Source organism: Pinus tabuliformis, chromosome J (assembly GCF_031772625.1).
Source record: "Pinus tabuliformis cultivar Carrire ecotype Pingquan chromosome J, CPIR1, whole genome shotgun sequence".
In the NCBI taxonomy this organism is placed as follows: Eukaryota; Viridiplantae; Streptophyta; class Pinopsida; order Pinales; family Pinaceae; genus Pinus; species Pinus tabuliformis.
Window position 1 is genome coordinate 567,468,629 of NC_142295.1, and position 25,932 is coordinate 567,494,560.

Sequence of the window (25,932 nt, forward strand, 5' to 3'; positions counted from 1 at the left end):
TCTTGCGATCAAACACTTGACAGTTGTGGCACTTCCGGACTGCAATGATACAATCTTTAAACATGGACGGCCATAAATAGCCAGCGCGCAACACCTTCTGAGCTGTGGCATACCCAGACATATGACCGCCACATGCTCCAGAGTGACAATCATTCAAAACCCTCTCAGCCTCTTCGTGTGTTAAGCAACGTCGAAAAACTAAGTCTGCCCCCCGGCGATAAAGTGTATCTCCAATAATCTTGTATTGCTGGGATTGAAACCGAATTTTTCGACGTTCCGACTTTGAAGCTTCAGGCCGAAAGGTTTGGGTTTGGAGATAGATGATTATATCCCCGTACCACGGATCTAAAGTACTGATAAGAAACAAAGATTCGTCCGCAATGGACTCCTCTGCCACAGTTTCTGTGTCAGCATGCGGGAAATCACACATCAACTCCGCAAAAACTAAGGATTTCTTAGACTTGGACTTTTCAAACTCCAAGTCGAACTCTTGCAGGATAACGATCCATTTAGAGTACTTGCCCCCTAGCAGTTGTTTTGTCAAAATATAAATCATAGGGTTGCAATCCGAAATAACTGTAGTTTTACGGAGAAGAATGTAGTGACGGAAACGCTGGACAGCTTGAACGGCTGCCAGGGCCAATTTCTCCACATGCGAATATTTTAGCTCAGTGGGATTTAATGTCCTACTAAGATAATATATCACATGTTCCACTCCGAATTCATCTTCTTGAACTAACACCATTCCAATGGTGGAATGCGAAGCTGCGAGGTATAAGAAGTAGTCCTGGTTGTAGTTGGGAGGATGCAACAACGGTGCATGGGTCAACGCGTGTTTAAGTGCATCAAAAGATTGTTGGGCAATCTCATCCCAAAAGAATTGAGCGTTCTGTTTCAACAACCGTGTAAAACCTTTAGTGACCTCGGCGTAGTTTGGAATGAATCGGCGTAAAAAGTTCGCTTTCCCTTGCAAACTTTGGAGTTGGCGCAAACTCGAAAGAGGAGGCAATTTGATGATAGCTTCAACCTTCGAGGGATCGACGCGAATGCCGGCTTTTGAAACAAAAAATCCCAGCAATCGACCCGTCTCTATACAGAACACACACTTGTGGGGATTCAACCGAATTCGATAATGCCGACACCTCATAAAGATTGCTCGTAAGTGGACAAGGTGATCAGCTCGGTGTAAAGAATGAGCAGGCAAATCATCGAGGTACGGTTGCACAATGTGCTTGATGTCATGAAATGCATAAGACATCGCCCGTTGAAAAGTGGCCCCGGCATTCTTAAGTCCAAAAGGTAATTTGCAATACGCAAATGTCCCCCATGGACAAATGAATGCCGTTTTTGGTTGGTCGGCAGGTAGAATATTGATTTGATTATAGCCCGAAAAACCATCCATGAAGGAAAACATTTCACTTCCGGCACAATCATCAATAATTTGATCGATATAAGGCGTAGGATAGTTGTCTTTTGGACAAGCTCGATTTATATCCCTATAGTCGATACAGATTCTTATTGTTCCTTGTTTCTTGTTGACCGGAACAATATTCGATACCCAATCCGTTAACGGGATTGGATAAATGAAACCTGCTTTCAACAGCTTTTCAACTTCTGCTTTAATTGCAGCCGCCTTCCGAGGGTGAATCTGACGCAACCGTTGCCGGACGGGTTTAGCGTCCGGGTAGGTCTTTATTTCATGAACAACAATGGCAGGATCGATTCCCGGCATTTCCTCGTAAGACCAGGCAAACACATCGCGGAATTCTTGGAATAGGGCCTTGTAAGTTTGGATTTCATCTTCTGTACATGAGGCACCTATATGAATGTTTTCCTCAATTCCGGGCTTCACTGAAATATCAATGGGAATAGTGTGAGAAATATTCCCTAAATTCAACTCTGAATCAGAATGTTTCGTTGGATTCTGAGCGTCTTTGACATATTCAGCGGTAAAGATAGATGAAAAATCATTTTCAAAAGCATCATCCTTAGGTAAAAACGAAGATCTGTGATGAAGATCTTCCCATGGTAGATCGTCTACACTTAGGATTTCGCGAAGTTGCTCGTCAGATGACACGACTTCGGGAAACGCTATCCGTTCTAAGGTTGATGTGAAAAGTGATTCTTCACTGACCACATTCATTTGGTCGATTTGGGTTGAACGCGAGTCGGTAAAAGACATGACAGCTTCATAAGCAATTTCATATGGACTCAAAGGCATAGCATCACCGAATGAGTCTATCTCAGATTCAGATGGGACAATCCAAGGATCATCATAAATAATGTTGTTTGATGTAATCATATGAATTGATGCAAATGAAGGGTCTGCGTTGATTGGAGGGAAAGGAAAAGTTCCCAGTAAACCATAATCTTTAACTAAACCTACGCCAACGTCCCTATAAGGGATTGTCGTCTTACCGACATGCTGGATACTCTCTGAAGAGGCTGGGTCGGATGAAAAGTATGTCAGCTGATCAATGGTCACGATCTTACCATTATGTGGAAACTTTATTACTCTGAAGACCGATGAAACGACTGCTGTCATAGCATATGACCAACTTCGACCCAAAAGAAGGTTGTAGTCTAGAGGGGCATCAACCACCTCCACATCCAGACTAACGGTTTTACCTTCTACCCCTATAGGTAATTCCTGTAGAATACCAAACGGACGGAACCCACGGCCATCAAAGGCCTTAAGGATGGTGGGGGATTGGTTCAACGAAGGAGAACCAAGCGATCTCCAACATTGAATCGACATAATACACGTAGAAGCTCCCTCATCAATCACAGTCCGATGAATAGGCCTGTTTTTGACTATCACTGGAATTTGGAAAGCCATTTGATGGGGTAGACGCGGTGTACTATTTTCTAGATCGAAGATTATCAGGTTCGGGTCCTGAACATCAATAGCTCCGATAGCCGACAAAAGTAATTTTCGTTGTGCTGGGCATGATTGCAGCACTTCTAAAGCCGACATTGCTGAGGGTGAAACAGCTAAGTCCTCAACAATGTTGTAATTCTGGGCTGCTCTCGCATGTGGATTGAAAGCAGACCTTCGAAGTACACCCTTGGCGGGCGGTTTAATTACTAGGTCCGGGTTAGGTTTTTCGATCTGTAGTGGATCGGAACCGGGAGCTGAGGTTGATGGAATAGAATGAGAAGATTCTGCTTCCTTACCATCAACAGGATTCTTACTACCATAATCTTCCGATCGAGTCACAATCCTCACATGAGACATCATCAAAATGGGTTCTTCACTGGCAGTCGAGGAAGAACCTATCATCTTACTTTCCTGCTTTGGAAATGGATCTTTTAACACAGCAGGAGTGGGAGAACCTTTGACTATTTTCACAACCTCGGCCCGATGAGGGCAATCTCTTGTAAAATGATCCTCTTCACAAATAAGACAAGGATATCGAGGTTTGTGCTTTTCGTCATTGGTTTCCGACTTTTCCGTTTTCTCCTTCGGAGCCTTGTCTGCCTTAGCCTTCTTTCCTTTCTTCTTTCCACCGTTTTTTGATTTGGCCGTAGATGACTCTACAGCGTGAATATCGGCGGAAAGTTCAGGAGAAGACTCCCCTGTCGGGGAATCGGGCAAAGTGATTATAGGAGTAGTTGAAGCCTTGGAAGACTTCTTCTTACTCTTTGTATTCACGATACCAATCATACCATCAGCGGCATGAGATCCCGAAGGAGCAGCAGCGATTTGATTCGATTTTGGAAGATCTGGAATCTTCTCGTGTAACGTACCCGACTGAGTATAAACTAAGTCAAGGTATTGCGCCTGAGCAATGACTTGCTCCTCAGTAACTACTCCGGCCTTAGCTACATCTTCAGTAATCTTCGGTAATAATGATTTAACAAACCATTCAGCTAAGATTTGGTCCGGGATAAAAACTTTCACTAACCTTCTTCGACGTCTCCACTCATGAATGTGATCAGAAATATACGTGGACGTTGATTGTTTTAGTGAAGTTAATAGCTCCGTGCCGTTATTGTATCTGACCGGCAACTGAAAGTGAGTTAAGAACGAGGTAGCTAACTGGCTGAAATTGTAAAAAGAGGCCCGTGGTAACTCAATGTACCACTTGGCCGCGAGACCAATGAGTGTACGCTGGAAAATACGTAAGCGGATCGAATCATCCGAGATAGAATTTGAAGCACACCAGAGGTGGTAAGTCATCACATGATTGGACGGATCCTCTCCAGACTTACCTTCGAACTTGGGTATATCACTGGGCAACTTATTTGGCATTGGCAGCCAGAACGGAAGATATTGAATTGGATCGTTCGTTAGGCGTGTCAAGTCTGGTAAATCCAAAGTTGCGATAAACGGTAACTGCCGGTTAGGATCTCTAAAACTCTGGGTCACAAGACCAGTCCCAGGAGGAGGATATCCAGGATAACTAGGAACAGGAGTCGCATTAGGGATATTATATCCTCCTGGAAAACCAGGATTAACCGGACCGTACTGGGGTTGTTGAGGTTGTTGATAAGTGTACCCAGGATACGGTTGATACTGGTAAACCGGCTGTTGGACAGCTTGCCCATGTTGGTACTGTCCCTGGTACGGTTGTTGAACAAATTGAGGTTGAGTAGTGACAACCGTACTTATACCAGGTTGACCTGTAGGCATCTGGACCGTGGTTTGAATCGTAGATCCAGACAACGGTAAAGATGTCTGAGGAGTGGTTACAGAGACAGTAGAAACCGGAGCTGTCGATACTCCAGAAGTAAGTGCGGCAGATGTAGCGGTAGTTGCAGCAGCCGTTTGAGATGGAGTACTAGGTGCAATTGGCGGTTGAGTAACTACCGAAGTTACAGAAGTTTGAACATTTGACTGGACAGGTTGTGGTTGCTGGGGTGGACCAGAAACTACGGGTTGTCCAGCTTGAGGTACCAACTGTATACTTGGCTGCAACACCTGTTGACCCTGTGATGGATCCCACACTAACATTCCAGGGTATTGACCTATAACAGGTTGAGGATACTGAGATCCATAACCGGATTGAGGATAGGATTGATAATTGAAAGGTGCAGTTCCCATACCTTGAACATATGACTGACCTTGAGGTGGTTGATAACCTTGACCCGAGTATTGACCTTGAGGTTGATAACCTTGAGGTAAATACGGGTATTGGGGTTGACCTTGACCTTGAGGTTGATACCCTTGAGGTTGATACCCTTGGGGTTGATACCCTTGAGGTTGATACCCTTGAGGTAAATATTGATACTGAGGTTGACCCTGGGGTACATATTGAGGCTGGGGTTGACCTTGAGGCATGTATTGCACCATAGGTACATACTGACCTTGAGGTTGCCCCCCAGACTCGATTTGTGTACCTTGAGGTTGCCCCCCAGGCGTTAACTGAGACTGCCCCCCAGACGGTAATTGGCCACCTTGAGGTTGGGAAATGGGAACTGAACCTGACATCATGTAAATGTCTCCTACACCCAATGGTATATTACCATTGTTTCCAGCTAATAACCCATGATCAACGGGTTGAGGAGATACCCCCGCAAAGGTACCAGAAAGTGATTGATACCCGGTGGGAACAGAAGGACCGCCGTGTAAGAAAGATTCAGGAGTTTGAGTAAACACGGACGACTGACCAGACATATTTACAGGAGTATAAATACCTCCAGGTGGAAAGGGAGTACGAGGTGTAGAAAAACCTACCCCTGAGTTGTCTAAATAATTGGTTAACGAAAGGTACCAAGTAGTACTTCTAGGAGGACTGTAAAAGACAGATTCACGCTCCCTGAGGTCAATAGTAAGTTGATCTTCAAGGTTAGAGACGCCTATTTCTTCCTCTGGAGCAAGTTCTTCGATAGCAATCAGACCAGTAGGAAGATTTTCGGTGATAACTCGTTCTACTCTTGGTGAATCTGGAACACTAGAAGTTGGAGTAACAGGTTCAGATATTTCAGGTTCTTCGCCTGTATCACTAGCAGACGAAAAACTACCAACAAGTTCAGAAACTGTAACAGCTTCGGGATTATAACCTGTCTCTAAACCTTGGTAATCTGAATGTACTACCAAGGAAGATTCTCCTTCTTCAGGTGAACCTACTCTACTGCCACTAGGAGGAGTTACAAGGACCTTCAAACCTTCTAGATTACTGGGGTCGTCTCGAGGAGGGTCACCCCGAAGTCTACGGGATCTCCTCAACAATTCGGACACAGAAACAACTTCAGGAGACTGGCCCCGAAGTCTACGGGACTGTCTCGGTAATTCCGCCACAGTTAAAAACTTTTAACTACTACACACGAAAACAAAGTAAAATCTCAAATCAAACCACCTAAAGTCTCTAAAGAACCAAACAAATTTGAATCACACGCCTAAAGAATCTAGGGCGTCAAACCAAGCACAAACAGTAGCCTTCCAGACCGAAAACGCTAGTTGGAGATGAAACCCAACATCGCCGGATTCAGTACAGAAGTGGCGGGTGGAACAGTTACCCCGGCAACCTGCTTAATGAATAGACCGGCACAAGTTCCTCCACTTTAACCGTCTCGAGTGAAGTGAACCCCCCGGAAAATCCAAGTGAGTCTAGCCGACGTCTGCTCCAGGTACAGTGGGATCTTCCCTCCACCGTCACCTCGGTAGAATCCTAAAGATAATGGTCACTAAGGTTACCAACCGCAACAAATGCACTTGGGGGAACAGTCTACACTCCGACAGCACGCAAGGGCAGAGTATCAAGCTCAATCCCCTTGCCGGTTCCTTGACAATAATCCAAGGTTTACCGACAAGTGACCCCTGGCTCCTCGACAATGGTTAATCCGAGGTTTACCGTTTGTAATACGTGCGTGTCTGGCGTCGTTCCCAACGAGGGGGGATTGATCCCCTCACTGGTTCGGACACGAGCTCGTGCTTCTCCTTTAAGAGGAGCTTTCCCAGAGTACAAATGAGACAATTGGATTTATTCTATCACAAGATAAGCTACTTGTTTGGTTTTGTTGTCTTGGAGAGTTAATTACTCTCCTACTCCAAGACACTAGCCTGATCTAAATTGGTGTTTCAGAGCCCTAGTAAATAAAAGTTACTACGTTGATTTTACTTTAAGCGTTAATTTTATGGTTTTTCTTAAAGACAAAAGGTAGCGGAAGTGAAACCAATGGTGTGTAGACTCGACTCAAACCACTACAAAGATGCACCTAAGATGATTTACGCTACTTTTCTCTTTCAATGAAATTCCTAACTAAGAGAGTTGAGAAATGCAAATTTTATAGAAAACAACTTTCTTAGTAAAGACAATCAAAGAAAAAATTCTCTTTATCTTTTCAAGCATACAAACATGACCACTCCTTACGTGCACGAAAAACTCTTTTTCTTTCAAAACTCTTCAAAGCTACTTGAAACAAAACTTTTCAAAGGAGATGTTTTTGTATTTTCTCTTATTTAATAAAGCATATAAATCTATTTTAACGAAAATCAATCTCAAAAGCTATAAAATCTAAGAAAACTTGACTCACAAGCAAATCAAAAAGAAATTTACTCTAAGCAAACCTAACGAGGCAAAAGCCTACAAGGATGATTCTAGGTTGTTTTACTTGACCAAAATCAAGTCAAGGACCAGCTAATGCAGAATCAAAAGACCAGTCAAAACAAAACTCAAATCTTTTTGTTCTTTTTGTAAAATGGAATTCAATACTCAATCAACAAGTACTTCGAAATTTGCCAAAGAGACAACTCAAAGGTAAGTTGCTCTCACAGGTAGACTTTATGACAGGTCTGACTTCTAAGAATGCTGACAAAACCAGAGAGATCTAAGGCTTGACAACTTCTACCGCCAAAGTCACTACAAGACCTACTCAAAAATCAAACCCTAGGGCTTAAACTTCTATGAAATCCACTAAAACACTCAATGCTATCAAAACAAGTTCAGGTGAAGATCTTTGACAAGAGACTAATGGATCTGGGCAGTAAAAACTAAGAAAAAGCAAAATCTAAGAGAAAAAATGCAAGAAATGGAAATTTCTTAATTTTTAGCAGGGTACGCAGGCAACTAGTTAAGCCAGGTGCGGGCCCGCTCTGTGCACACAGAAACAGTGCGTACAAGTACGCACTATGCAATACTCAGAGGGTGCGTACTACTGAAAAAAACTAAGAAAAACTAAATTCAATCTAACCCTAAGCTAACCCACCCAAAAACAAAGTCACAGAGTCAAAAACCAGAAAATAAATGACTTTTCTCAGATCAAAGTTGCATACAAAGGAAAAGACTTTCACATCAATGGAGTCCCCAGTGGAGTCGCCAATTTGTCAAGCGGAAAGAGTCGATAGTGCGGACACAACCAACCTCCCTAGGAGCCTAAGACTCTCTAGTGACAAACAAGACAAACAAGAGCAATCCTTCTCTAAACATGCATTTACTATATAAGGAATCAAGTGTTTAGATCCTACCTGTAATCCAACGCTGTTGTAGCAGTCCAGCCTCACTGATCCGGATGAGCTCCTCCTTCACTTTGAAACCTGCATCCACTAACAATCAAACGATTAAATAGCACTTGATAATCTCATAGAATAAAACATATTTAACACATAGACCAAGGAGTACATGAAACAACCCATAAATAACAAGTTATTGAGAAGAATGGACTCATTTGCATTAATAGGAAACAAAAGGAACAATTACAACCTGAGCCTTGGTGTTGTGCAAGTCCCTCCCAGGGTCCATCAAGAGTTCTCCTTTACTTTGACAAAGCTCACCCACTTCCAAATAGAACAAGCAAAGATGGCAATCTCTCCTCACAAGCTTCTAAATGGGAGTCCTAATTCCAGCAGCATCTACCCTTAGAAATGTTTAGCTCCCAACCTCCCCTCCTTCTGGCCCAATGCCTGTATTTATAGTGGTCTAGAGGAGGTTATTCAGGTCCACCATCAATGGGATAATCCCCTCTTTGGATGGGATAGCTCCCTCATTGATGGGATAAGTTCCTCTTTGGTAGGGGTACATGAACCATCTGGAGGCGCTCAATACACGTCGAACAACCTTCTAGAATGCTCTAGAAATGACCACAAGTAACTTTTTAAAGATGAAACTTGCGCATTTTGACCTTTACAGGGGGACGCACCTGCCCTTTTACATACAGAGCGTACAAGTACGCAGCTTTTATGAACATTGGGTGCGTACCCGCAGGTAAGGTTGAGAGAACCTGCGTACCCAGAGATAAATACATTTATAAAGACTTTCTCTCTTTTTGGAGTTTGACATGGAGAGCAGAGGCATAAGACTTGCCCAGGAGGATAGCATGACTGTTGATAGAGCCATACTAACTGTAAATAGCCATGGTGACATTTTTTAGTGTAACAACATGGCTGCTAGTCAGGCTGCATGTGAGGCCATTTGGATGCAGAAGATTCTAGTTGGATTGTTTGGTTAGAGGATGGATCCAACTGTGATCTACTGTGACAATCAGAGTTGTATCAAACTCTCTGAGAATCCAGTTTTTCATGATAGGTCCAAGCACATTGATATCTGGTATCACCATCTTCGAGACTGTGTGGTCAAGAGGATCATGTTGCTGTATGTTTCGACCGAGGAACAGGATGCAGATATTTTGACTAAGGCATTGTCAAAATGCACGTTCGAGTTCCACAGAGACAAGATTGGGGTTACTGATAATCCCTTTCTTGTTGAGAGGGAGTGTTGAAAATAGAAAAAAGAAATGCTAAATATAGAAGTGCTAAAAATAGCACTGCCATAAATAGAATTTTGGGATACCTTCCTATTTTAGTTAGTCCCTGAACTAAAATAGAGAAGTAAAATTCGAATTTGATCTTAGCAGTTGTTTGTAAAATAATTAATTAATTCATCTTGAGTTAATTAGTTGTAGAAAATCAAACATGAAGTCTATGTGGGGACATGCAACAATTATCCCATTAATTGAGGAATTTATCCCTTAGTTAAAGAGATAAGGATGAGTTGTAATATTGAGTTGTAATTAGTTAGCTCAGTTAACTGAGTTAAGTCCAGTTAGATTAGTTCAAATAGTTTGTTGAACTAATTGTGAGTTCAGTTAGTTAATGCATGCATGCATGTAACTGCTGCACTTCAGATAACTGAATATTCTCTCATGAATAACTCATGCATTTCAGTTCAGACAGAGAACCAGTTGAGATCAGATGATGGGACAGTGTGCTATCAGTTGCAAGAATATTCCATGGAGGATATTTCTTGCATGCAGAAGGAATTCATTCCTTGAGGATTGCGCAGTTTCTTCTTCAGTTTAGTGAGTGTGTGATGAGGCCAATCACACAGGTGGCATCATTGGACCCCAAGAAAAACTGTGCAAGGAAATAGGAGGCTTGGAGGGCTGAGGGAAGGCATATCTTGTGTCTATTCAGTCTGTGAGCTATATTGTTTTGATTGTAGAGAGAGAGCAGGATAGCTTGTGAGCTGATTCTTTTTGTAATCTGAACATATTTCCACTTGTATGATAATACAGAGATTGGGGTTTTAGGCTGAGGCTTTCCCTGGGATATTCTTTTGTGTTCATGTGATTTATTTCTCATTCTCAGTTATATGTGTTCTATTTGATCTTGCTCATATTCGATTAAGCTTCCGCAAGTTTGTTGTAGAAGGAGATCTTGTATTTTTCTTTAGTATATTGCATAATCTATTGATCTACAGCGGGAATTTCTACACAGTGAAGGTGGAAGACCATCTAGACATGTACTACCTACATCTGCAGATGCTCGAGTTACATTACAATGATGTTGCATGTAGACTATTTCCATGTACCTTGGATGGTAGAGTAGCTGTATAGTACCACAACCTTAATGTCAACTACATTTAGAACTAGGGAATGTTCAAAATAATTTTCCTTGAAAAAATTTCTTATGACAAAACCCCCATCATGTTGTTGAAAGAGTTGGGTAGTCTTAAGATGGAGCCGAAAAAGAAAGTGAAAGACTTCAACCAGAGGCTTAACCATATCCTTAACAAGTTCATTGCAAACACTAAACCTCTTGACTCCATCACAGTCAACTACTACACATCTGCATTATTGACTAGCATTGTGCAGTTCATCAAGCGAGTTGCGAAACCAACGCTATCCAAAAATTTCCAAGAAGCAATTGAAGTGGAGAAGGACCTGTGCGTGATAAGACTCATTATAGATGATGAATCAATGAAGGGCTCCAAAGACCTGGGTAGGAGGTCCTAGGCCACTATGAGTAAGGTGAAGGCAAAAGAAACAAGTGAAATTGATACCCTTACTCATCTCCTTAAGTCCTTGACAACTAAAGAGATAGTAGTGAGCAACAGACCTTCTAGTTTTGCGCACAAAAAGAATGGGACATCAGGTAGCAGAAGTAGTCACTTGGCTAAATCTACACAGATTTCAAATGTTGTGTTCCAAACGGAATTTCTTGGTAAGGATAACTTCTGTGATTTCCACCAAGCGTGACACTCAGAGAAGACCTGTACATATTGGAACTGAGTTGTGGGCTCTATGGCTTCAAGAATGAATGATCATCTTAATTCTAGTGATAAGGTTTAGCCGGAAGATGAAGATGATGAAGAGGATGTTGCATCTGATGAAGCTCCAAGTTTTGGGCACATGGTTAACATGTATCAGTGTCTAAATGTTGCCCAGAAGAAAACAACCACCGAGAAGGAGGCCCCAAAATAGAACGGTTGATACAACTTAAGAAGTTAAGGGGCTCCTACTCTGATTGACATACTGAAAGAGAAATTCAAGAAATTGTTTAGAAAAGTTGAACCACAGGTACCCTCAACACAGAAAATACAAAAAATTCTAGGAATAAAGCTCCAATGAAAGATACGTCCATGAGCAACTCACTGCAGAAAACTCCACCAGACAAAACAAACACAAGTCTTCCCCTAGACAACTCGATGAGTCTTCCCACTTTGGACTATAACATTATTGAAGACATGAAGAAGACCTGTGCAAACATATCTCTGTACGAACTCACCAAACTCATGGGTAAGAGGGATATTTTGTTGCACACAATGGGTCAAACCTCCATAGATAATAATGGCTCTTCCAGCAAGGGATCAAGTGAGTCTGACGGATCACTCACATCTGTACTCAACGCACTTTGCGGAGAAGAAGCGAACTCACTCTGCCCACCATTTTTGTTATCTTTTGAAATATTCAACTTCAATGTCCACAACTGTTTGGTTGAATTTGGAACATCAGTCAATGTCATGCCACTCTCCATTACTAAATAGATTAATGCACAATGGAGCAGTAAAACCATGCAGATCATCCAACTTGATTGAACATGTGTACGAGCCATTAGTGAACTCCGGGATGTGATCATCTAGTTATTGTCCGATGGACGAGTTCACCAGTGCATCAACATTGTGATAGTGGACATCCCAGAGGCATATGGCTTACTCCTCAGTAGAGACTGGTCTAGTGAGTTGCAAGGATATTTTGTTATATACTGGTCACACTTATGGCTTCCGTATCAGGGCAGAAGTAACTAAATTTGAGTGTTTTCCGAGAGGTATATGAAGCACAATGTTACTCCCTTCAACGGTCAGAATGAACCATTGGCTTTCGTAGAACTTTTGTTCAACAATTATTTTCTGGAAACGTAGCTAGGGTGCTATCTTGCACAGCCAAGCCCCACCCCACTAGATACACAGTTGGGTCTCCTTCCTTGCCCAACTGGTGAAAATGAAACTTGTATAGTACTTTGTAATAGTAGTAGCAATAGTGTTAGCAGTACTAGCATGGCAAGCGGTCCTTGTACAGATGACTTGTGGACCTTGTATTTTGATGGATCAAAAACATAGGATGGCTCTGGAGCCGGGTGTGTTTTGATCAACCCAAGGAAAAGAAAGAATTTAGTCTCAAGCTGCTTGGAGTTTGAGTGCACAAACAACATTGCTGAATATGAAGCACTCATCTTAGGTTTGCACAAAGCCCTCAGCCTCAATGTTACTATGCTTAAAGTGGTAGGTGATTCAGAGATTGTGGTACAGCAGGTACGTAACACCATACATTATGTCTCACCTCATCTTAAAGGTTACTAGCAAGAGGTATGGTAGTTCATTTCTAATTTTAAAGCTTTTAATATCATATATGTACCAAGAATGCGCAATGCAGCTATAGATGCTCTGGAAAATGGAACTACTAGGATGACACTGCTTAGGGATAGATTTACTGTTGAGATTTTGTATAAGCCATCTATCCCTGACAACATAACTAATTTGCGTGTTTTTGATGATGATGAACAGATACTGCACTTTATGGCCAATGCTGACATTTTCAAAGACGCAACCATAGATGAAGACATGCACAAGCAGTCTCTGCAAGACACACTTGATGACAACAAAGGAAACCCCATCCCTAAGGGTGTGGTTTCACTTGAGAAACTATATGACTTGTAGAACTACTTCAAAGGGCCCAGGAACACCAAAACCCACAGTTCCACACTAATGCATGAATAGATCAACTTGGGAACAAAAAGAGATCTGAAATTCATAAATCTCGGTACATGTTGCGCACCAAAGGAGCAGCAAGCTTTTTTCTGCCTATTCAGACAGTACCGAGATGTATTCACGTGGACATACGATGAGTTGAAAACATATGACATGCGAATAATCCAACATATCATTCTAATCAAAGAAAGGGTCAATCCGTTTCAGTAGAAACTCAGAAAATTCCATTTGTCACTTGAACCCCCCATACAGAAAGAATTGACTAAGTTGTTGGATGCTCAGATCATATACAAGGTTCGTCATTCTACGTGGGTTTCAAATTTAGTTCCTGTAGGGAAGAAGTCTGGGGAGATCCGCATGTGTGTAGATTTCCGAAATATTAATAGGGCCTCGAACAAGGACAACTACCCTGTGTCGTCTATGGAGCACATCTTGTAGACAGTATATGGAGCTCAACTATTCTCTCTCCTTAATAGATTTTCTGGATATAACCAGGTTCTGGTAGCAAAACATGATAGACTTAAAACCACCTTCTGTACTAATTAGGGTACATTCGCTTATCGAAGAATGCCATTTGGGCTTATAAACGCAGGTGCAAATTTTCAGCGTGCTATGGACATCACCTTCTGTGGGCTCATCAAACAAAGCATGGTTGTGTACCTTGATGACGTGACATTATTTTCAAGAAAGCAGTCAAACAACATGTGCCATCTCAAGAAGATATTTGAGCGATGTCAAAAGTATGGGATATCCTTGAATCCCAAGAAGAGTGTATTTGCAATGTCTGAGTGGAACCTCCTTGGGCATATTATCGCTAAGAGTGAGGTCAAGGTTGATCTGGACCGAGTTTGGAATATCACGTAGGTTCCTCACCCAGTCAATAAGAAAGTTATGCAGTCCTTCTTGGGAAAGATCAACTTCCTCTGAAATTTCTTCTCAGATTATTCGTAGATTGTCAAACCTATCCAAGACATGATCAAGAAGGATGCAGTCTACCACTGAGGGAAGAAGGAAAAGGATGCGTTCACACATATCAAGAAGGCAATAGCAAATGCACCTGTGCTGTACAACCTAGATTTCAGTAAAGATTTCTTGCTTTACACATTCGCTTCCAAAAATTCACTCGTTGTAGTACTCGCACAGAAGGATGAGTTGAACAATGAACGTCCCATCTCCTTCATGAGCATGAGCATGCAGGGACCTGAGCTCAACTATCTCGTCATGGATAAACAGGAATATGTTGTATACAAGGCGGTGAAACACTTCAAACCCTACCTACTGAAAAATCACTACACAGTCTTTGTGCCACACCTAGCAATAAGAGTGTTGCTTATTCAACAAGAGTTGGGTGAAATACGTGTGAACTGGATGACAGGACTACAAGAGTATGATCTTGATATCAATCCAGTTCACATTTTCAAGGGTCATGGTCTCTGCAGACTTGCAACAAAATTAGTACACGCCCAAGAGGAAGAAGAAGAGCTCGTCAATTGGGAGCAAGAAATCGATATGTATAATATAGAGCGAGCACCACCCACTTCACACAACAAATCTTGGTACGAAGAAGTGTGCCAATACCTTGAGCATGACACCTTACCCTCACACTCTTCCATGCGACAGAAGTGGTAACTTTTCCTTAAAGCCTTATCTTACCAATTGGTGCATGGAGTGCTTTACAGAAAGCACAACAACAGAATTTTGCTCAAGTGCCTGGATGCACAAGATTTAGAGAGAGTATTATGTGAAATGCATGACGAACCAGTCGGAGGTCACTTCGCAGATAACACAACTACGAATAGAGTCACGAGAGCCAGATTCTATTGGCCTTTAAGGATGCACATGCTTATGCCCACAAGTGCCCGATCTGTCAGTGATGCTCTGACAGAACACGAAGGTCAACAACCCCGCTGTAGCCTGTTGCAGTGGATGAACCATTCCAACAATGGGGCTTAGACATCATTGGGGAAATCTTCCCCCATTCATCAAGGCAACACCACTACATTCTGACTGCTACAGATTACTTCACATGGTGGGCAGAAGAAGTTTTGCTCAAACAAGTGAACAACAAGGAAGTCATCAACTTCCTTCAGCAGAGAAACATCTCAAGGTTTGTCATTCCTGTATCACTTTTTTTTACAATGCAACTTAATTCTCTTTGTTGAAACTGTATGATTTTTCATTGCAATATGGTATTGTGCTTAAAGATTCTTCTAACTACTAACCGTAGCAAAATGGTCTTGCTAAATCAAAAAACAAGAATCTTATCCGCATCATCAAAAAGACCATTTACTCTTAGCAACAAAACTAGGATTTTGCCCTGGTGAATGCACTTTGGGTTGACTGAGTTACACCCAAGCCCTCTTTGAACACATCTCCATACTTCCTTGTATATGGTAAAGAATCCATCCTGCCACCCAATATCTACTTTCCTACTCTTCAGTTATCCCAAGAATCCCGAGGCAAGTCGTGTCTATTGATTCAGCATAGGATGGACACATTATACAAGTTACAGGAAGAATGGATGAAAGAAAAAGAAAAATTTACACTCCACCAAAATTGTATCAAGAGATGGTTTGATTGTAAGTCTGTAGGGATGCTAGCTTCATTGTGGGTGACTTAGTCTTGAAATGGGATAAACCCCATGAAGACAAAGGCAAACACACGAAGTTCCAGTCTCTGTGGATTAGTTCGTACACGGTTCATGAAAAACTTGGCAAACACATGAATCTCTTGCAATCACTTGATGGGAGGATTGACAACCTTCTTGTCAATGGACAAGAATGAAATGTTATTTTCAATGATTTGGGGCCGTGCCCCACCCATGTACATAGCATGCTTACTGTTGCTTTGTTACTTTGTTTTTTTTGTTTTGCTACTTTACTTTCCTGTTTTTTATTTGTTTGCTTTGCTTTGTTTTGGTTGTCATGCCATTTTTGTTTTGAAAAATAAGTGTTGTCCTATATTGTTTTGGATTTTGAATAAGTATTTGGCTGAGTTTAAAGAGTCTTGTGACACTGCAGCACTTGGCCAGTCCTATGTCAGTCTTCTCTGTGTTTGGTTATAACTTTTGGCCGATGAAGCCTGAATGAAAAATACGAAACGTTTGTAAGGGAAGCTTTGGTCAAACCATGAACCTGTGTCCAAACTGGGGAACACCATGCTCATACTCAGTCTTATGCTCTATGTGTTTAAGCTTAATCCAACTAGTAGAAATGAAGAAGAGGAAAGTATGAACGAGCAAACCTAAATCAGAGGTCTTACATACTTCTTTGAAGGAACAACCTCTTCTGCTCTCAATAAGTTGGGATCCCTCTTTCACCCCAAAAATAAATAAGTTCCTAGGCACCGTCCTCTTTTCAAAAGATACAAAGGCGAAAGAAGAGAAAGGCTTCATGAGTAGAGAGGTGAAGTAGGAAACTCCACTGGCGTACTGACTAGGCTCGCTGGCAGTGGAGCAATGCTCGTGTTCCAGTGTGAATCCGTCGGGATACTGTCCAGGCCTGCTGGCAATGGAGCAACACCAGAGATGAAAAATTATACTCTGCAAATCTTAAGCTCGAGAACCAAACTACCCTTCCCAATTTTGAAACATTGTGATCTAGCTGAAATTTTGTTGTGTTTGACTGAGTTCGTACAAGATGACCCATGTTTGTCCATGGAGTAAGTGGGGAAGCCAAAGTAACCTGCACAACAAATAAATACTTCCTGAAAGGCCAAGGCCTTGTGTTGCAAATGAACTGAAACAGAGAAGTTGGTATTCAACCAGTGTGTTGCCAAGTGTCGTAGCAGCTGCAACACAATCTAATTTTGGCCTGCATCCAAATTTCGGAGCCTTCCTTGGTTTTTACCTTGATGGTTGTAAACACTCGGGCTCATCCCATCAGCTCTTGTTGAGTTTTCACACCCTCTTCGCTTGATCGATCACCAGTTGTCTTTTTCCATGTTTATCGCTTACGAGTTTGTTCTGGAATTTTGAAGGTTTGTCTTTTTGTGTATGAGTTGTTTTCGCTCTGTTGACATCGGTCACACTCACACGCTTAGTTGTAAACATTGTCGCACAAGTGTCGTCATGGTCATTCAAAGACATATTTCAACTGTCATACTTGTCACTCTCAACCTTCGAGTCAATCTCACTAAGCACATGTTGTATTGTTGGTTCGATGTGTCTTGTCGTTGAGTCATGCTAAGTGTGCGATCACATTGTCATGTCTATACGAGTACACTTGCTTTCACACTTAATCAATTTTCCTGAAAATTTGTCGATTGTACAACCCTCCGTCAACCGGACCCGATCTCAATGACCTTGCACTGCTGCCCAGAATTACATAGAGCTTGAGGCTGTCCTCCAAGTAGCTTGCTCTGTGCAATTCTAGAAATGATCCAACTGACTGACTCCTAGAACTACGCAGAAGTTGTCTCAGAAGTTGATCCACTCTGCACTTCCCACAAGATCTCCCATCAAGCCTACCGCTAGTTAACCAAAGAAAGAACTTGAGTTGTGACCCTGGGCTATACCAAGATCCAAAATTGCGCAAAGTTTTCCTGCCCTACCCATCTTACCTACTCTGCAACCAACCTAGGAATTGCTTAGAGTTGTCTTGTCCTGCCCTTCCTTCTCACTTTGCAACCAACCCAGGAATTGTGCAGAGTTGTCCTGCCTTGCCAGCCCTTCTTCCCCACTCTGTAACCAGCTCAGGAATTGCGCAAAGCTATCCTGATTAACCCTTCTTCCCCGCTCTGCAACCAACTCAAAAAATGCATAGAATTTTCTGGGCCTGGATTGTCTCTCAGGATTGTGCAATTTTGGCCAGCACCTCCCGCAAGCCGACCTTGTGTTCCTTTGGAAAACTACGCAGATTTTTCTGCTAGTGCCTCCACCTACCCGCACTTTCTTCCCCAAAGAAATTGCGCAGATCCCGGCTAGATGACCTGCCCAGTGCTCCCTCGGAAAATTGCACAGATTGGCCCAACAACTCCCTGACACCCCGCTTGGCCTTCTTCCCAGAAACTGCGTAGTTCTTCCTCCCAGCTAGGTTTTTCCCCGCAGCTGTCACTGTTGTCTCGAATTGAGAAAATCTGTCTCCCAGTGACATTTGCGCAGTTTTTCTCGACAGCGCTCTAGAGCCTTGCATCCTAGCCTGTGTTGTGCTCCTGCAGCCTCAGTGCCTTGTCCCTCTCTTGATCACCTGCACCGAAATGAAAAAAAATGCATCATGATAGACTAGGAGATTTTTGAATTTGATGTTGTCTTGTCATGAGTGATTTTAGGAACAGGTACATCAATGAAACATGGTGCAACGATGAATGGGATGGAGAAGAGGCGCATGCTAGAAGACTTTCTCTTTGTCGAATGAACACATAAAGCACATTGAGAAAGCGAGCGAAAGGGACACATTCACATCCACCATCAAGAAAAGAACAAAACCATCGAAGACCCCATACACTTTGCCATGTGGAGGTGAAGACATGTTACACCGAGAGCATACCATCACTCAGCAACATAGCAGCTTGACACGGACACCACATTCAGCCAGTACATGTCAGCAATGTCATGTCGAGTTGTGTCACGAGTTGTCTCAGCCACATCACTACTATGGGCCATACTTGTTGTAATCAATGTAATGTAAAGTGGAGGTCCAAGAGACCCACATATGAAGTTAAAGAGTCATGTAAAGTTAAAAATTCATAGGAAGTCAAACAGTTATGAGGGAATTTGAAGAGTCACAAGGGTTAGTTATACCCCCTTGGTTGTATATACCCCCTCATTGTATGAGCAAAGGACTTTTCACCTTGGCTCCTCCAACATATCCTTGGGAGTATGTACTCTATTCTTTAGGAGCGAGGAGTGGCTCCAATGTCCCACTACTGGGACTAGTGATGTATGGTGTACATATGTGTCTTGGATTTTTTTTCTTAATTCAGAAGCCTGTCTCAGGCCAGGACGTTTTCACGCATGTTTTGTATACGTTTGTAAGACTATTCTTTAAACGTTTGTAATGCATGTTTACTTAACCTATACTAAGATAGTTGAAGTACTTAGGTTATTTTAGTACTCATATTGTTGAAGATGTGTTGTATTGTTTATCATTGTTGTCCCGTCCGTGTGGACTACTCCGTTGGACACTAGATAAATGATCTTTGTGTATTTCTTAGTGTTAACGATCGTCACCCCGTGTGGACTATTCCGCTAGATGGTGTACGTGTTTTCCCTTGAGCTTTGGTTTTCACTATTGTCGCATCCGCTGTGGACTATTCCGCTGGATGCTAGACAGGCCCTTGTTGTTGTTTGTGTGTGTTTCTTCCTGGGTTGGGACTATTCCCTTTCATTAAGAGGCTCACTTTACCTCCCCCTTTTGACATTAAGAGAACCCAGACATAGAGTTACATTACGCACTCACCAGGGACACTCACCTCACTTTCTTGAAGTTACAAGCATAACATTCTCATGTGTTGAACAGCAAAAGCTAAGGCAAATCCCTAAGATAATGGCAACTGGACCATCGTATCGGATGGGACTCCTACACCAAACGATGTGAGGTCTAGTTGGGACTTCATACTGGGGAGATCCCCTGAATGTTGGCGAGTCCAGCACAGTCAACAAAACCCTAATATATTAATATACATATTAAGGATTAATATTATAAATCCAAAGGATTAAAAAACCCAAGAGATTATTCATATTCAACGAGAAGCTATATCACTTCGTATTTTTCATTACTTTGAGAGATAAGCTAATTCATTGTAGGCATGCTCAGCCATATTTACCATTACCAATGATCAAACATAATCTAAATGTTTTAATTATTATTGATATGCATAAATAGTAAAAAATGCATATAATAGTGTTAGTTAGCATATATTATCCATATTTATTTATGTGTTTGTGCTACTTCTATTTATGTATTTATGCTAACTGTAATAGTATCTCCATTCAACTAATGAACAGATCACATAATGATAAGTTATCACTAATTACTATTTTATAACTTATATTATTATTTTCGTGTACATACAACATGTAAACACCACCATGAAACTTTATATTCAATTTAAATCATCATAAACACCACAATCAAACTTTATATTCAATTTAGATGTAGTGATCACTTATATGTATTTAGTAGTTATGAAAAGATTAAGTAAACCTACCATGTAACAACTTATCATATTCATAAAACCTTGCTAATAAGTTCAATAAGTCAAAGAATATGTTATTAACTTAACTTAAGAATGTCTCAAATTACAACATTGTCTTGGACTAAAAACTTTCTAACAATTATAACAAAATGTAAAAACAAAACTCAATAATTCAAAGAATGGGCTATGAGTCGAACAAGTCAACAAGTGTCTCATAATACTACATTGTGTTGGATTGAAAACTATTTACAAAATAAAAACACGAGTGTCTATGTATCCTTCGTGAGAGACAATTGTAGGTCTTGAATCCGTTTTGTGTGACACAATTTTGTCAGATTTTTTTTTTTTTTTTTACATGAAATTTTTTTTAATGGAAATTTAAATTAAAGTTTAGACCGTTTTGTGTGACACAATTTTGTCAGATTTTTTTACATGAAAAAATTTTAAAATGGAAATTTAAATTAAAGTAGAAATTTTGACTAATTTTATTAGTGAGTGATATGTGAACTATAAAATGTCAAGTGATATTTTTGTAAAAATATTCAAATTTCTACTCATTTTATATAGTCTCTATAAAATTTTAGCAATTTTTAAAATAAAAATATTTTTTTCCCTATAAAATTTAAATTAGTCATTTTTATAAAAATTGACAAATTGGCAAATTATTTAAGAATATATATATATATATATAAATTAATTAATCCATCAATAAATATTAGCCCTATTTTTTCCATTCTAATTATTGATCAATTACCAATAAAATAAACCAACACTTCACAAAAAAATGACAAGCCAACGTCTTTAATGAAAATAGACATTACCTTAAATTATTTTCATTTAAATCCCAGCGATGATATGGTTTCTATATTCATTTATAATTATCAGTCTACACCCGAAAATTTAGAAGCTTTACATTGATAATAGACCTTCTTACCTTTTGCATTGGTTAAGTGGAGAAAACTATTTACTCTATTGGAATGTCACTCAACATTGGGCCTAAAAAAGACCTGCACAAGCTGTCGGGCCCACGGATGGAGTATCCGGCTGGTTTCTTTGACAAGGCGACACAGAGAAACAAATTTGGATGCAGTTTCTCGATAGCTATTACATAAGATCGTGAATTTTGGGTACACTGGGGTGCGGGTAGCAGCACGAACACAAGGGATGAAGTGATGGCCCTTTGGGGCCTTTTATGGTTCACGCATGTCCTTAATATCCCTGCTATATACATATTTGGGGATTCAAAGATTATCATTGATCATGTTAAGGGATGTGCAAAATGTTGGAAATAATACTAAGAGGGGGGTGAATCAGTATTATCAGATCAATAATTTTATTTCCCAAACAGATTTATATACGCTACTTCAATGAAGTGAACTAGTGTGTACACGCAACTGTGATTAGAGAAACTAGCATATATCCAGAGAACTTGTGATTTAGACAATTTATCATGTGTTGATCTTAAACCAATGCATCAGTAACTTATTAGACAGTGCAGTAAAAGCATAATAAAGCATCACACATAAGAAACACACATGAACACCAAGATTTAAGGTGGAAACCCAATGTGGGTGAAAACCACCTGTTGTTGTTGTCTCTGTCTTCTTTTAATAATAAGAAAAAAAAAATTACAATCTTGTACTGGTGCAGACTCATACCAGTACGCAGGCACCCACCTGCAGAAGGCTACAACCTTATCTCGTTTTCCAGCTTATACTGGAAGGGAGCTGCAACCCCCTAGCTCTTGTACAAGCCAATTTGTTTACTAGTACATAGGCGCCAACCTACAGAAGGCTACGACCTTCTTTCTTCCTCCAGGGACCACGTTTCATGAATTTTCATACTGGATACTCCTGGATCACAACACCACAATCTGAAGGCCACGTTTCATCCAATTTTCATACTGGGCTCATAAAAACTTTTAAACTTAAACTACATCAACCAACATTAAGTTAATCTGAACAATCAGATCACTGACACCAGAACACTGTGTTGAACCCAGAAACCTGCATCATCATTCAGAACCAGTTGTAACCTCAAAAACCATGCGTCCGAGTGTATACGCTACTTCATTGAACCCAAACTGCGTGTATACGATACTTCCGTTAATCAAACCTGCGTATACCTTCAAAACCACTGCAAACATAAACTTTTGAATCAAGTCTATACTAATCAGTAATATACTGAATATCTACTATCAACTTACAAATATTTACACAGGCAGCAACAAATATCACTTCTTCTCACTTATACAATCAATCAATCAAATACCAACCTCCTTATGCATTCAGTTTTACATTCAGATCTAAGAAGACTTCATTGACAGACAACAGTAAAACAACAGAATTTGATCAGATAGATCAGTCAGATCTGAAAAAGAAGCTTTTCTTTTGTACACACTATTTTGAAGGGTATAACCTGTGTGTACACGCGCTTTTGAAGAGACGAACTAGCGTACATATCTACAAATATCAACTCATAACTTTGTTGCACTTCTGAACTTTAGACAAACCCAGATCACGACATTTAAAGAATAAAACAGGTGTACACAGTCAGATCTAGCCCAACCAATATCATATCATCCAATAATAAGTCACTTCAGGTCTCATGATCCTGATCCAACATTGAATTCAAGGTGCACAAAGTATTTTAGATCAAATCACAAACATAGCCCCTGCAACATAAAATATACTTCAAATAGAAGTATTCCTTAGAAACCCATACACTTGCACACTTGGCCTTATGATCTTCTCCTCCTTATATAGCTTTAGGCCCTTTGTCAATACCTTGGACCAAAACCACTTAGAACAATATCTTGGACCAAATACCTAGGGTTAATACCATGGACCAAATACCTCAGACCAAATACCTAGGGTCAATACCATGGACCAAATACCTCAGACCAAAACCTAGGTTTTCCAATCATGTACGCGCTTTTCTTTCTATGGGAGTGTGTGTATACGTATACGCTCTTTTTGTTATGTGGAACAGCGTGTATACGTTGTTTTGACTAAGTGGACCAGCGTGTATCAACGTTTTCCTTTACCTTCTTTATTCTGATCAGTAGACCTTAGTTCCATCTTCCTGTTCTTCTGTACCATTGCCCTGTAACCTCTGAATATACCTGTTGTACTGTGAGTTGCCTTTTACCAAAACTGAATTGACCTATGAGTGAGTTGCCATCAAGAACAACACTTGTATCATAATTCCAACAATCTCTCCCTTTGGACTTGATGGCAACCATGATGGTGTTGATTTCTGCAAGCTATAAAAATTGTTAGAGATAACAAGCAACACCAAAATTCTCTTTGAAAACTAGGATACTCTTCATATCTGAACAACTGAATATGATCATGCTCCCCCTAGGCACATGCTGAATTCTCTGATTAAACTCCCTCTTTGTGCATGTTCTGATATCATTGTACATGTTGTGATGCACTAACCGTCCATGCTCCCCCTGAGCACATGCAAAGTCTGCAAAAATATTTTCCAAAAGAATAACATGACTCTATAACTCAACTATGTCATTTTGTCCTTCCTATCACCAATGACTCATACATACATAAATCTCCCAATCAAGTGGGGATATACCAAATTTGACTCATCCACCCAACCAAGTGGGGATATACCAATTGTTTATACATGACAGAAATACAATAAATATTACATCATCCATCTCATGCAAAGTGGGGATACAAATTACATCATTTGTCCAATAGGACTTATTCAAATGTATGAGAAGTCATATCACACCCTAGACTTTTACATGACTTAAGCAACAAATGGTATAAATATCTGAAGCCATAAATGGACTCAGAAACCATAAATCCAACAATGCAGAATGCGTGTGAAGGCTAATGCTCCCCCTGAACCTGTGCTAACTGTTGGAAATAATACTGAGAGGGGGGGTGAATCAGTATTATCAGATCAATAAAACTTTTTCAATGCTCAGAAACATATACGCTACTTCAGTTAAGTGAACAAACGTGTACACGCAACTATGTCTAAAGAAACCAGCGTATAACCATAAATCTTATAATTCAGTTAGTTTATCTTCAGTTAAATGAATTAGGACATTATTCACCATATTAAGAGTAAACAAATGCAGTATAACAGAACAGATCATCACAAAAAAGCCACACACATGAACACCATGATATAAGGTGGAAACCCAATGTGGGTGAAAACCACCTGCTGCAAGTCGTCTCTATCTTTCTTTAATAAGAACTTCAGTTTACAATCTTTTGTACTGGTGCAACCTTATACCAGTATGCAGGCTACAACCTGCAGAAGGCTTCAACCTTCTCTCGTTCTCCAAACTTCCTTGGAAGGGAGCTCCAACCCCCTTTGCTCTTGTACCAGCTAAGATACTAGTACGTAGGTGCAGGCCTACAATCTTCTTTCCTTCAGGTACCACTTTTCATACATTTTCAGACTGGATATTCCTGAAGCACAACATTACAATCTGAAGACCACAATTCATTCAACTTTCATAGCAGATTACAAAACAACCAATACTCGCATCAACAATCTTTGAATCACTGAACCACTGAAACCCTGTCAAACCTAGTCACCAGAACACAGAGCAGACTACAGAACTCTGCAATAATAGTCAGACCCAGCTGCAACCCAAAAATCAAGCTCCAAAAGATATACGCTACTTCAATGAAGGCAACCCGCGTATACACGCGGTTTTACCGAAGACAACCTGCGTACAGATCTAAAAATAATTTTTCATAACTTGCAGCTGTACCAGATATCAGTTATACCCAGAACATAACATTGCGTCAGTATGCAGATCTAGAAATACGCATAATCAACCATATAAAGATAGTTCATTTCAAACCATTTGATCCCGATCTCTCCTTAGATCTTGTTCTCCATCAACCGATGAGATCTCTCCTTAGCTCAGATCAAGCAATACATCATCAACCAATAACTTGCATACTGGATCTAATACTTCATCAGATATTCAAGCCTTTTCAGATACATTTGCCTAATGATCTTCTTCTCCTTATATAGCCTTAGGCCTTGCTCAATACCTCGGGCCAAAACCATAGTAACACAATACCATCAACTTCAAAACTAGGGATCAACACGTCCGTCGAGACACCATGGTCCAAAACCATAGGCACAACTTCCAAGGAATAACCGCCATGGACCAAAGATAAGTTTTCCACATACACGCTCTTTTACTGAAGCGAACCTGTGTGTACACGCGACTTGGTATATAGCGAACCTGCGTATACGCGACTTGGTATATAGTGAACCTGCTTGTATACGTGACTTGGTATATAGTGAACTAGCGTGTATATATTTTTCTTCATACTTGTAGACTGATCATCAATTCCTTGCTGCTATCCTTCTG